At 39.5% G+C, this 12,792-nt stretch overlaps 1 protein-coding gene across 1 annotated transcript in view; it reads left to right on the forward strand.

Moving 5' to 3' along the window:
* MYO6 (myosin VI) overlaps nucleotides 1-12,792 on the forward strand; it is a 692,995-nt gene that overhangs the window by 295,329 nt on the left and 384,874 nt on the right. The window lies entirely within an intron of this gene.

Genomic DNA, 12,792 nt, shown 5'->3' on the forward strand with positions numbered 1-12,792 from the left:
CCAACAAAAAGTGAGTCATCAAATAGAAGGGGACTCTGCTTCTCATTCTTCTGAAAATAAAGATCATAGAGAGACTTTGGCAGTGAAATATTTTCCAGTGTTCCAAAGCACAATGCTTGAGAGGCAGAAAAACATATGAGATGACTAGAAGAATTGGAAGTACCTTGGACATGAACCAGAGTCTGGGATTGGGAGACAGAGATGAACAGGACAAAGACCAGTGTCACTGCAATTAGTGAATAAAACTGAGATTTTAAAGCATCAGTCACATTTGTGAAACATGGCTTTACAAGAAAAAGTAACTGAGAAGGACTGGACTTTTGTTGTCTTTGTTAAACTTGTGGGGTGACTTAAAGGTATATACCCCATTTCATGTTGCTAATGTTTAGAAGGATACTAAAACGGAAACAAAAAAAAAGTAACTAAGTAAAACTATTGTTCTTCTTAACAGTATTTGTGCAAAGCATTTCATTATATAAATTCTATGTATTATAGTAAAGCATTTTCAGTTATTTTATGTGATAAAGATACTAAAGTAAACAAGTATTTTTTTTGCGTGTTTAAGTTAATATGCTGTACTCTTGGGTTGTTGAGGTGGGGGATGTGGTGCGAAAGTGCACAGGTTATAATAATTTATAGTGATTAGATGTTTTCTCTAACTTTTGCATCGGTGAATGTCTGGATTAATGCCCTTGGCTTAATCTAATAACACGTGTGTGTGTGTGTGTGTGTGTGTGTGTGTGTGTGTGTGTGTGTGTGTGTGTGTGTATAAGCAAGTGGGCTTTAAATATAAGAGAACCATGTGAATGTAATGAAAAGTTTTCCTTTTGCAAATAAATGTTCACTGCGAGTTGAGAAGTCTGCAGTTGACAGTAGCTGTACATTCTGTTCTTATGTTTTCATGGAGACAAGCTGACTGAAGGTGAAGGCAATAGATATCGAGAGTCTTGGACATTGTTTCCTGACAGAAACATAAAATTAAATGGTACAAGGACAAGCAGCTTAGTAAAAAAACAATGTTTGAAATTATTGGAAGTGAATAAGAAAAAGCCGCTTTCCTGGTACCTAAATACTTCAATGCATTTACTAGAACAGTGTATAGTTTAGATGTTCTTCGTGTTTCACTGTTACAGTCATTGCATTTGGGTTATCTGCTTGCAGGTAGTCCTCAGCCGGCCTGAATATCATAGTCTTGGATCCCTGCGTCGGATGCTGTCCCTTCTTCCATGACGTCAGGTCGTCAGTGGTATAAAACATGCAGCCGATGCCATTACATCAGTCTTTCGTGCCACACTGTGCCCGAAGCAGAAACAGTTTGCAAGTGCCGGTCAGCCGACTCCTGAAATTTTCATTTTCGGGTTTCAGAACCGAAGTCTTCAAAAAAGCGTACCCTGTTGGGGATCCTTTTTCTTGCTCTTAACCGATGTCAGTAAAAGTTACAGTTGTATTACCTGTGGAAAGCAAATACCTCATAAAGATTTTCATTCATACTGCATTCCTTGCTTAGGCCCAGACCACGACGTCCCTCACTGTTGGTTTTGTGCCTTATTCAACCCCCAGACTATTTGTCGTCGGTTTCTTTTTGCAGCAAATTATTTTGGTACTCGGTTTAACTATCCAGAACTGGCTTTGGTAAGCCATTGGACTACTGACATTCTGAAAAAATGTAAAGATAAAGACAGAGACAGACCGCATAGGTCCAAAGCTGCCGAAGACGCTTCCGTTAAGCTAGTCGCCAGTTCGCCGGTACTCAGTGAGGTGCTTTCGCAGCCCCTGATACCCAATTCAGATTCACAGGCCTCTACTGAGACCCATTCGGAGTCCAGTATTCCGCGAGATGCTTCTTCGACTATGGAACCTGCGGATGTCTCTACCTTGGATGGGTCCGGAGCTGCTGTGCAGGTACCGGCTTCTGAGGGTGTATTCAAGCATACTGACTTGCATTTCAAACCAACGCCATCTTCTTCTTCTTCAAGGCCTAAAACTTGACCCACTCCTTGAAAACCGACGTCCAAACCGCATGGTCAGGCCCATATGCCTAAAAAAATAAATGATAAGAATGGCTGAAGACCTTATTACTTTAATTAGGGGAAGCCAGCCTTCTCCCTCTGAAATTTCTGTTTCTTCTAATTACCAAGATTTACCCTTATCTACCTATGAGGATTCTGATGCAGAGGATTCCATTCCCTCTGCTTCCCCTCCAGAAGATTTTTTCTTTTGGTGAAACCTTGCACACTCTTAGGGAGCAATTCCGTTGGGAAAGCTAGGATTATTCTGACCCCAAAATGAAGCTTAGGGAATTCTTACTCCTCCCTCAACACAGGCCTTTAGTTATCCCTCCTGTCCAGGACATTGTAGATAATGCCTTCTTGGAATCTAGCCTAGCCACAGACACTTTACCTCCAGCTACCAGGAAACCTGACAGGTATTACAGAGTGCCTGACTCTCACAAGTTCCTCTTCAAGAATCCTACTGCGGACCCAGAGGCCATTTCCCAAGGACCTAAAGGCATTAAGGCTACTTCTGCAGAAAACCCTACCCTCTCTGATAGAGATTCCAGGGCCTTGGACTGATGGGGTAAGAATGTATACACTTCTGTTCCTTTGGCCCTTAGGGCCTTAAACTGCCATTTTCATATGTTAAAGTATCAGCAGCATATTATGGGACTACTTAAACAGAAAATGATGTTGATTACTGACTGTGCTGAAAATAAAGAATTACAGGATTTAATGCATTCTGCTGAACAAGTTGATAAACATACTCTGCAATGTGGTTTTGACTCTTTTGAAGCATCTTGCAGGGCTGCTGTCACTGGGTTGGTCCTTAGAAGGCATGCTTGGCTTAAGGAGCAAAATTTGCCAGATCATGTTAAAGCTAAATTTCTGGATGCTCCCTTAAACCAAGACCGCCTGTTTGGCAACAAAGCAGAAGAAGTCCTTAAAAAGATGGAGGAAAAAGCTAAATCTATGCAAACTGTTAAAGATTTCCTGCAAGTACAGCCTCCCAGATTTAGCAGGCATTGGCCTTCAAAGAATTGGTCCTTTCCTGTCTCTTCCAGGCCTTCTCAGTCCAAACCCAGAAACAGCAGACCACCTAGGCTACAGTCCCAGGGTACTCAGAGGCCTAATCAGTGGGGGGCTCCCACTTCCAAAGCTGGAAGTAGTTAGACACTCCCCTATGGAAAAATGTCACAATGACTTAACCTTAACCCTTCCAAGCCCTGCTCAACTGCCTGCTCCCTTAGGGGGAAAGATCGCCCTGCCTGCAAAAAACTGGGAACTCATTACCCAGTATCAATGGGTTTTAAATCTAGTTTTCCAAGGATACAGATTCCACTTCCACACCTTACCAACCCCAAACGGTTGGCCAGACCTACTCCCAAATCAGTGGGCAGAGGCTCAACAACAGGTTCTCTGTCTTCTAAGTATCAGAGCTATTCAGCCTGTCCCAGCAGAAGAAAAGGGACAAGGTTTTTACTGAAGACTTTTCCTGGTACCCGGAAAAGACCGCTCCTGGCATTCTATCCTGGACCTCTCTATTCTAAACACCTTTTTGGTAATCCCAAAATTCAAAATGCTAACTCTTCATCAGCTGCTTCCTATGCTAGGCAAAGATGCCTGGTTGGCAACTGTAGAATTAAAGGACGCTTACCTGCACTTTCCAGTAAGTTAACCTTGCAAGGAATACCTATGCTTCAGAGCAGCCTCCATGCAGTATCAGCTCTCTGTACTTCCCTTTGGTTTATCTACTGTGCCCAGGGTATTCACAGAGTGTCTAGCTCCAGTCTTTGCATTCTGCAGGCAAAGAAATATTTAAATATACCCATACCTGGATGATTGTCTAATTCAGGCAGAAAGCCAGGACATGTTACTAAAACATCTGGTATTTGTAAAGATACTTCTAACCTCACTGGGGTACACCATAATCTAAAGGAAATGTCATCTAGTACCCTGCCAACAAATTGTATTCGTGGGAGCAAGCTTGAACACAACTTCCCAGATGGCTTTCATCACGCCAGAGAAACAAGTTTATTTGACAGTCTACTTCAAACTACAGGCCACAAAGACCCAACTATCTATAAGGAGAATCCTCCAAGCCCTGGGGTTCATGGCCTCTTGCATTTTATTAATTCCATATGCAAGGCTGCATATGAGGAAACTACAATGGTATCTAAAAAGCCTATGGTGTCAACATTCTCAGGACCTGGAATCAATGATTCCTATCATTCCTTGCATAAAGACAGAGTTCCTTTGGTGGGCAGAGGCCGGCTACCACAACAAGGGGCTACCATTCACTCTACTCCCTGCCGTCCAAACCCTAACAACAGATGCATCAGACTATGCATGGGGGTCTCAATTGGCAGGGCAGTGCATTCAGGGCAAATGGAACCCGAGTCAGATGATCCTGCATATCAATCAGAAAGAAATGTTAGCTGTACAGAATTCCCTGACCGCTTTCAAGGAGCACATTCTTCCAGGACAATTATTGGTAAAGACAGACAACAACACTGTCATGTGGTACATGAACAAGTAGGGGGGAACCCATTCGTACCCTTTCTGCAGAACACAGCCTTGAGCAACCAAGTGCACTTACAAGCTTAATTCCTGCCAGGCAAGCTGAATTCACTGGAAGATGACCTAAGCAGAAATCTCATGGACCCACACGAGTGGAAACTGGAACAAAAGATATTCAACCTTTTGAGAAACAAATGGGGGAATCCAGAGATAGACCTGTTTGCCTCCTCTCAGAACTACCAGTTGGACAAATACTGCACAAGGACTTCCCACAGTCAAGCTTGGAAAGTGGATGCCCTGTCCTTCACCTGGGAAAGCTTCTCAGTTTATACCATTCCCCCTCTGCCTCTCCTCTCGAAAGTTCTGCTAAAGATCAAACAGGACAAACCAAGGACAATACTGATTGCACCAGACTGGCCACACTAGCACTGGTACCCCCTCTTGTGCAGTATGTCACTGCTGAAACCATGGCACCTGCCTCAGACCCCTTCCCTGCTGTCCCAGCAGGAGGGCCAGATTTTGCACCCTCAGCTTCAAACCCTGAACCTTGCAGCCTGGCTAATTTCTTGAGCCCTCCAATAACATCCCTCAGTAAGCAGGTGCTATATGTCATTCTGGAAGCAAGGAGGCCTAGTACTAGAAAATCCTATGCTGAAAAGTGGAAAATATATTGTTCCTGGAGCCAGACTCAGGGGATGGGCACAATGGTGCCCAACGTACCGCATATTCTTCAGTACTTAACAAAGATGCTCCACAAGGGCCTTTCCTTCTCGTCAATTAAAATTCATGCCTCTGCCATTTCAGCTCATTATAATACTGAACACACCCCTCTTCTCACACCCCCTACTAAAGCAATTCCTCAGAGAGGCCAAAAATTTAAGACCACCCAGGAGAGCCCCTACTCCAGCCTGGGACCTTAACTTTGTATTGGAAAAGCTCACTCTACCTCCTTTTAAGCCACCTGCAACTTCAGACTTGAAGTTCCTTTCTTGGAAAACAGCCTTCCTTCTAGCCATCACTTCAGCAAGAAAAGTGTCTGAATTACAGGCCCTCATGGCAGTGGAGCCATTCATCATCTTTCATGCAGACAGGGTGTCCCTCAGGACCAATCCTTCCTTTATGCCCAAGGTGGTGTCTAGTGTGGCCCTTAATCAGGCCATTCATTTTGCCTACTTTTTTCCCAAATCCACAAAACAAAGGAGTATGAATACTGCACTCTTTGGACGTGCGCAAGCAACTTAGATTTTATTTGGATAGGACTAAGCCTCTCAGAAAATCTGAACAGCTGCTAGTTAGCTTTGCTGCAGGGGCAGAGGGGAAGGCCATTTCAAAGCAAACCATTTCTAAGTGGATAGCCCATTGCATTCATTTCTGCTATAAGCACCATGGAAAACCTACCCCACAGGGGATAAGATCATATTCCACCAGGACTGCATCTACCTCTACAGCCTTTCTCAGAAGTGTCCCTACCAGGGACTCCCAGAAGCTGCTACCTGGAGCTCTGTACATACCTTCAACAAGCATTACCACATGCCTATGTTTTCTAAATCTAGAGCTGGTTTTGCCACTGCAGTTTTACAGGGCTTAATAGCTGGTCCTAATGCTCTCTAGCTTCTTCCTCCCTTCCTTAGCTTTGGGAATCAAACCAAATGTATTGACTGCAACAGTGAAACACGAAGAGCATAGTACAGTTGTGTACACTTATCATAAATGTAGATGTTAAAGTGTATTCACTGTTGCAGTCCTGGTTACCTTCCCTCCAGCCCCCTGACTTCTCTTGGCTATACTTTTCTTCTTGTTTAGTGTATTTCAGCTTCCTGGTGTATTTGCTTTTTGTTGGAGGTGTAACTTAACATATAATTGCTTTCCATTATGGGGGCACCTGACATCTGGGGCAAGAAAAACTGATGTAATGGCGTCGATTGCATGTTTTATACCCCTGACGACCTGATGTCATGGAAGAAGAGACAGCATCCAATGCAGGACTCCAAGACTTTGATATTCAGGCTGGCTGAGGGCTACCTGCAGGCAGATAACCCAAATGTAATGACTGCAACAGTGAATACACTTGAACATCTACATTTATGGTAATTGTACACAACTGTACATTTTCTGTAAAGATAGCCAGTGCACTTTTTCTTAACACTAAAGTTAATGTTTTCTGAAAGCATACAAGCTGTTTTTCACATTTGGAAGGGGAATAAAGATAAGACAAGGACAGACAGCCATTAGTGTAAGGAGGAGCACAGGCGGTAACATGCACCTTAGCACAGATAACCTTCATTTTAGGTTAGGTAATGCCTGTGGATACAGCTGCCAGTTTAGGACAGTTGTTCCTATCAGCAGGGTTAAACTTCATTATTTGAAGTTATACATATTTTGTGTGTTTGTTTTAAGTTAATAGATTGTGGGGGTGTTGAGGGTGTGTTTGTCAGAGGGTTTTCGTTAACACAAAAAGTCTCATATACCCTGTCATAGGCTCAAATAGTGATGACAAGAAACAACACAATAAAGGATCAACCTGCCAAACATTATTAGGTGCATTTAACACCAAAGCTGGAAACAGACATTTAAAAAGCTATCATATATAATACGTGGGCATAATAAAAAACTTCTTATCATAATGGCTGCATTATCAATAGTATTTTGGGAGATAAATGGCCTCATATGTGTTGACAACAAAGTAAGAGTAATGAATTATATTAAAATATGCAGATTGCATATAGTAATGCTACAGGAGACACATTTGGAAAGAAGTGAGCATGTGAATTTGATAAAGAAAGGATTTTAGGATATATATTCAGCAGAATATCAGGGATAAAGGAAAAGGGGAGTACTTATGCTAATTGTTAGAGTAGCTTCAACAAGCTTCAATAGTGATAGAAGAGGAAAAAATAATGGTAGATTTGTGTTAGTAAGGGACTACTGACAAGGGAGGATGATTATGTTGGTATGTATTTATATTCCTCTTAATACTGCTGTTGTGGACCGTAAGAAAATTTTGGGAAAAATAATCAGCATTCAACTGGGAATATTACTTATAGGTGAGGACCGGAACATGATTTGCAACAGTGAGGATGCATTGAGGAACCTAGAAGGGAAACTATAACAAAAAAAGGATAGATTTCGGAAGATCTTTATGAAAGCATTTGGTATGGAAGAAGTGAATTCAGTTGTAGGAACTCAGAGAGAATTTACATATTATTCCCCAAGGTATAATAACTGGGCTAGACTGGACAGAAATTAAATGTCACAGGCTTATGCATTTATTTGAAAGCCTCAACACATATCTGATAACTGTTTCAGATCATGTACCAATACAAACTATGATAAAAATGCAGGCTAATGAAGTAAAAGAGACACTGGTGCTTCCCCACCTGTCTGTTAAAAAGAGAGGTATTTAAGGAATGGGTAATGGAAATTATGTAACAGTTATAAGGGAAGCTAGTGTAGCTATTGAGTGGGATAAACTGATAGTGAAGTTTAAATATGGTGGAAATAAAAGAAAAAAGAGATATTGTCAAGAAGTAACAATAATTATTTAGAGGGACTGATAAAGGTTAAAGTATGACAGAATAAGGGATGTCTCAAAGAAGGCACAAATGCAGAGTGCTGAAGAGAAAATAAAGGAGTATGTGGATATTATGCATGAGTTTAAAAAGACTGCTGTTAAGCAGCTGTTTTTGATAACTCCAGAGCAGAAAAACGTTTAGCCCAATAACTTGGGCAACAGAAAGTAGACAAAGTTGTTGCCAAACTTAGGGAGCCTATAACAAGAAAAATAACTACTGATCCTGTAGAGGAATTATAGATATTTCAGAAATTGTATGAAAATTTGTATAAAGCAGAGGCATGTGGAAATTAAGAAAGAACTCAAATGGAAATATTTATTGCAGGCTAAATATGCCAAGGCTAGAGGTAGATGAGGCTTAAGAATTAACAGTTAAGACAGGAGGAGATGAGATAAAAATGGTGATGTATAATCAATGTGCAGGAAAGTCTCCAGGAATAGATGGTATTCCTGTGGAAGTTTGGAAGCTAGGAGGGAAGAAAGTGTTAAGATCTGGAAGGGTTTATGTAACACTATTTTAAAAGGAGAAGAAGCACCAACATCCTGGAAGAAAGTTGTGGTAGCTGTAATACCTAAAGACAGTAAAGACCCATCAGTCCCAGCCTCACACAGACCCATATCAATTTTAAACCACGATGATAAAGTGTTTATCTCTATAATAGCAAAAAGAATTGAAAAGCTGTTGACAAAAATTGATAAATATGGATCAATGCGGCTTTGCATAGGGGAGGCAGACATTTGACAACAATAGAATAATGATGATGCAGAAGGAATCCTAATTTAAGAAAATACTGATGTGGTGGGTCTTGATGCAGCAAAAGCATTTGATTAAGTAAGATGGGAAGCACTTTCATATCCTGATACAATGACAAGGTTAATTAGCAGGATATATGATGGATCAAAGGCAAAAATTAAAGTGGAAGGGTTCTTTGATAAGTTGTCTGAACAGAGAAACAAGGCAGGGGTGTCCTTTTTCCCCTTTGTTATTTGCTAACTTTTTAGAGCCGTTGGCAAAGACAATAAACAGCTCAGAAGTTCAAGGATATAACTTGTATGGTAATTGGGAAAAGTTGGCTTTATTTGCAGAGGAGAGGATATTATTTAATACTTGATAAAACCAGAAAAGGACATCTCAGTGCTGTGCAACATTGTGAGACAGTTTCAAGTATTTTTGGGATATAAAATTAATGAAGATAACACAAAGGCTGTAGGTATATACTATGCACCCACATATGAACTGGTTCAGCCATATCCATATTTATGAGACATGATAAAATGAAGTATTTAACAATAAGGATTAAAAAGGTTTCTGTTATGGCAACTAAGGATGTGTAGGAAAAAACTAAAAAGGCAATGCAAAAAATGAGAAACTGGAAGCTCTTGTTTATGGATATTGATAGCAAGATACAAGCAGTGACAATGTTTGTAGTCCCTTTACGTTTATAGTCTGGTCAGACATATTTTTTATCAATTAGAGGAGAAGGTTATGAGCATTAATTAATCAAGATTTGAAGGATTTTATCAGGGAGTGGAAGAGGGCAAGCATCAAGTTGGATAACTTCATCCTTCCAACAGAACAAGGTGGTTTAGGATCATCTGATTTGAGTGGATATTTTAGAGATACACAGTTAAGGCTCATGTAAATAATGCAAGCAGAAAGCTATAATTTAGAGTGGAAATTGATGATGATGAAACAGGGGGAAATTCAAGAAATAAGGAGAGAGTGGAATTTTGGATGAAGATCCTTAAGGAGAATAACAACAGAAATATAGAGTATTATTTTCATAAAGTAGCAGAAAGTATTCTAAAAACTAAGCCAACACGAGAGTGGAGAAAGGAAATTTTGCCAGTAGGGTTGACTGCATTAGGGTTACAGAGAATAAGCAAGAAGGGGCTGGAATTTACTGAAGAAAAGTGGCAAAGGAACCAAGGTATTAGGAGCAAATAACTAGAGAGGGAAAGGTAATAGAATGGGAAGAGACCACTAAAACATTTGGATTCCAGTCTACAGACTGCCTTCCCTATCAGGGATGGGTGTCTTTGTATAGGGAAAGAGAAAAGGATAGGAGGATAGTGGAATCCTAAATGAAAGACCTGCTCTGGTAGAGATTTTAGTTGAATCTAGAAGAGAAGCTGCTGCTAAAAAAGGGATCTTTAGTAGGGTGTATAAAATATTGCCTGATAACTATAGGAATCAATCAGAGGAGGTCAGAAAAGACTGGGAAAAGAGACTGCATCACCAATTCACAAGGAAACAATGGGAGGACATATGTATGGCTTCCAAATGTGCAACAAAGTGTAGAAGGTTTAAGATTATTACTTGTAAGTGTTTTCATAATTATTTTATGCCCCAAGCAGACTCAAAAGTATTTTCATTAAGGTAGATGTGAAATGTATGAGGTGTGATTGCGAAGAAAAAGGTAACTGGGAACATATGTTTTCGGAGTAATTAGGTGGTAAATTTTAAAAATTCCCTGCTGTGTACTTTGCCAGAAATATTGATTGAGCAAATGGGTGTAACTAAGGAAATTATTTTTTGAGCTAAGATACATGATCTGAATTGTCTAGACATAGTAAGGCCTTGTTAAGTGTAATTCTGGTGGCTACCAAAAAGCAATTGATAGAAAATGGAAATCAGAGTCAAAATCAACTGCATTTGAAGTATTGAATAATGTTACACATAGGAAGTAGGATCTTTAGAAAAGGGTAGGTGCAACTTACATAGTCAAAAATGGAAATTGTGGGGACAATACATGCAGAAAGAATAATGTTTTGGTGGAGGAGTGAGGTTTAAGGGATGGCAGGAATTGATAAATTTATGTAATGTTGGATTGATGATTATACAGAAGAATATTTGTGATGTATAATGTTTGTAACTAGGAACATGTTAATATGGTTTGTTTTCTTTTATGTAAATGTATGTTTGCCTATACCTTAAGTGATAATTTAATAAAGGTTTTAAAAACATTTTCTGTGAATTAGAACAATACTTAAAAACTTTGCCCTGGTTTGATCCTTAGTTCCACTCACATATGTTAATCAAATAAATGAATGGTGATATGCAGCTGTCTGACAGTGCTCACTAAGGCTTAACTGGCTTTCAAAGCTAAACTACTTTGCGCTTTTTTCCCTTTTTTCTGTAACCAGTAGTACATGGAGTAGATAAAGATCCATGCTTTACGAAGACATGACCGGGTCTCTGATCGTAAACTTATATTATGTGTTGTCAACATGGTTCCAAAATTCACCTCTTGAGCTTCAATCTTGAGGTGAGGTTCTTGCATCCACGTCTCAACACATAATAATGCAGTTATGATTGGAGACTTGGTCATAATCCTCTATATTATGTGTACAAAGGTGGATCTTCAAGTGCCTAGTGCCAATTCTCAGTCTTGCAGCCCTCATGTCCAAAGTGCAGAGCAATAAAAAGAGTCCGCCAGGTTTGTTTGTGCACTTTGTCCTCAGTTCTGAGTTGAGGAACAAAAAAAAGGTCTTTTGCTTTAAAAACTGATGCAACCTTCTTACTAGTTAAACCACAACCTTAATACTGAAGCAAATGCTGCAGTCAGGCTGACAGCATTCATTTCTAATGGAAAAGAATCTTGGTACTGCACTACTGACTGATTTTTTTTCCTTCAGTGAAACACTTGCCCTTTCACCCTGCACATAGGACTCATACCCCAGAATTTTTATAGATGTGCTGCTGAGGTTGCTGTAACTCAGAGAAAGAACACTTACTTACTGTCACTATAAGTTATTTTGTTCTCAGAGGTGCTCTAACTTTGGACTAACCAGAATGCATTAATAAGCAAACATATAAACCTTTTTCTACAACGAATTCTGCAAGAAACTCCTACTAACTGCCAGTCTAGTTCACCATGGCTGTACAGATGTGTACTGAATTTGAGATTAAGCAACTGAAAGTAGGTCATGTGAAAAGGTTTACAAAGGATCATTTAATTTACCCACTTAATAACAGATTTGAGAATTTGTTGAATTATTTTGTCCTGAAACATGAGCTTATTGAAAGCTCATTTTTTTCCTGTCTGTACAGGTTGTTAGTTAAGATTGAATTTCCATATTATATAGAAATGTAACAAAATACAAAATAATAAGTGCATGTTAATTGTAAATGGCTAATTTTATTTAGGCAGTTATTTTCAGTGGTTATTAGACTTCAAATATAGTAACTCTGAAGTGGCATGATGTTGAAGAAGAGGGAAACCCATTTGGTGTTAAAATTAAGTTGTCCTATTTTTCCTGATTTAGTGCATTTTCAGATTTAATGTATTTAAAGTTAAGGGGTATGTAGGCGAATCTCCTACCCCATAGGTCCTGGATGTGTGTTTGAAGTTGTCTTAGAAGTTTTATGAGGTGGAGAATTTGATTAGTTGAATATTTTGTGGTGATAGGTACAATTGCTGTTTTGTGCTCAGCATTGTGAATACTATTAACTCTAAACTTTCTGTTTCATTCGATACCCATGTTTTTACTAATAAATTAAATATTTTCTTTAGAATGAATGCATAAAAAATTAACCGTTAAACAAACTGTTGTGTGTACATATGATATTAAAGTATGGTATAGAGATGTAATTAACCAACTGTTATGTATGCATAAGGTATTTAAGAAATGTTTTGGAACCTTTAATTAAAGTATGCAGTCAGAACTAGTAAGTAAATGCCCTTGTGTTTCCACTTTTTCTTT

The sequence above is a fragment of the Protopterus annectens genome, chromosome 1.part0, assembly GCF_019279795.1.
Source record: "Protopterus annectens isolate FY-2018-M chromosome 1.part0, PAN1.0, whole genome shotgun sequence".
Classification (NCBI taxonomy): Eukaryota; Metazoa; Chordata; order Ceratodontiformes; family Protopteridae; genus Protopterus; species Protopterus annectens.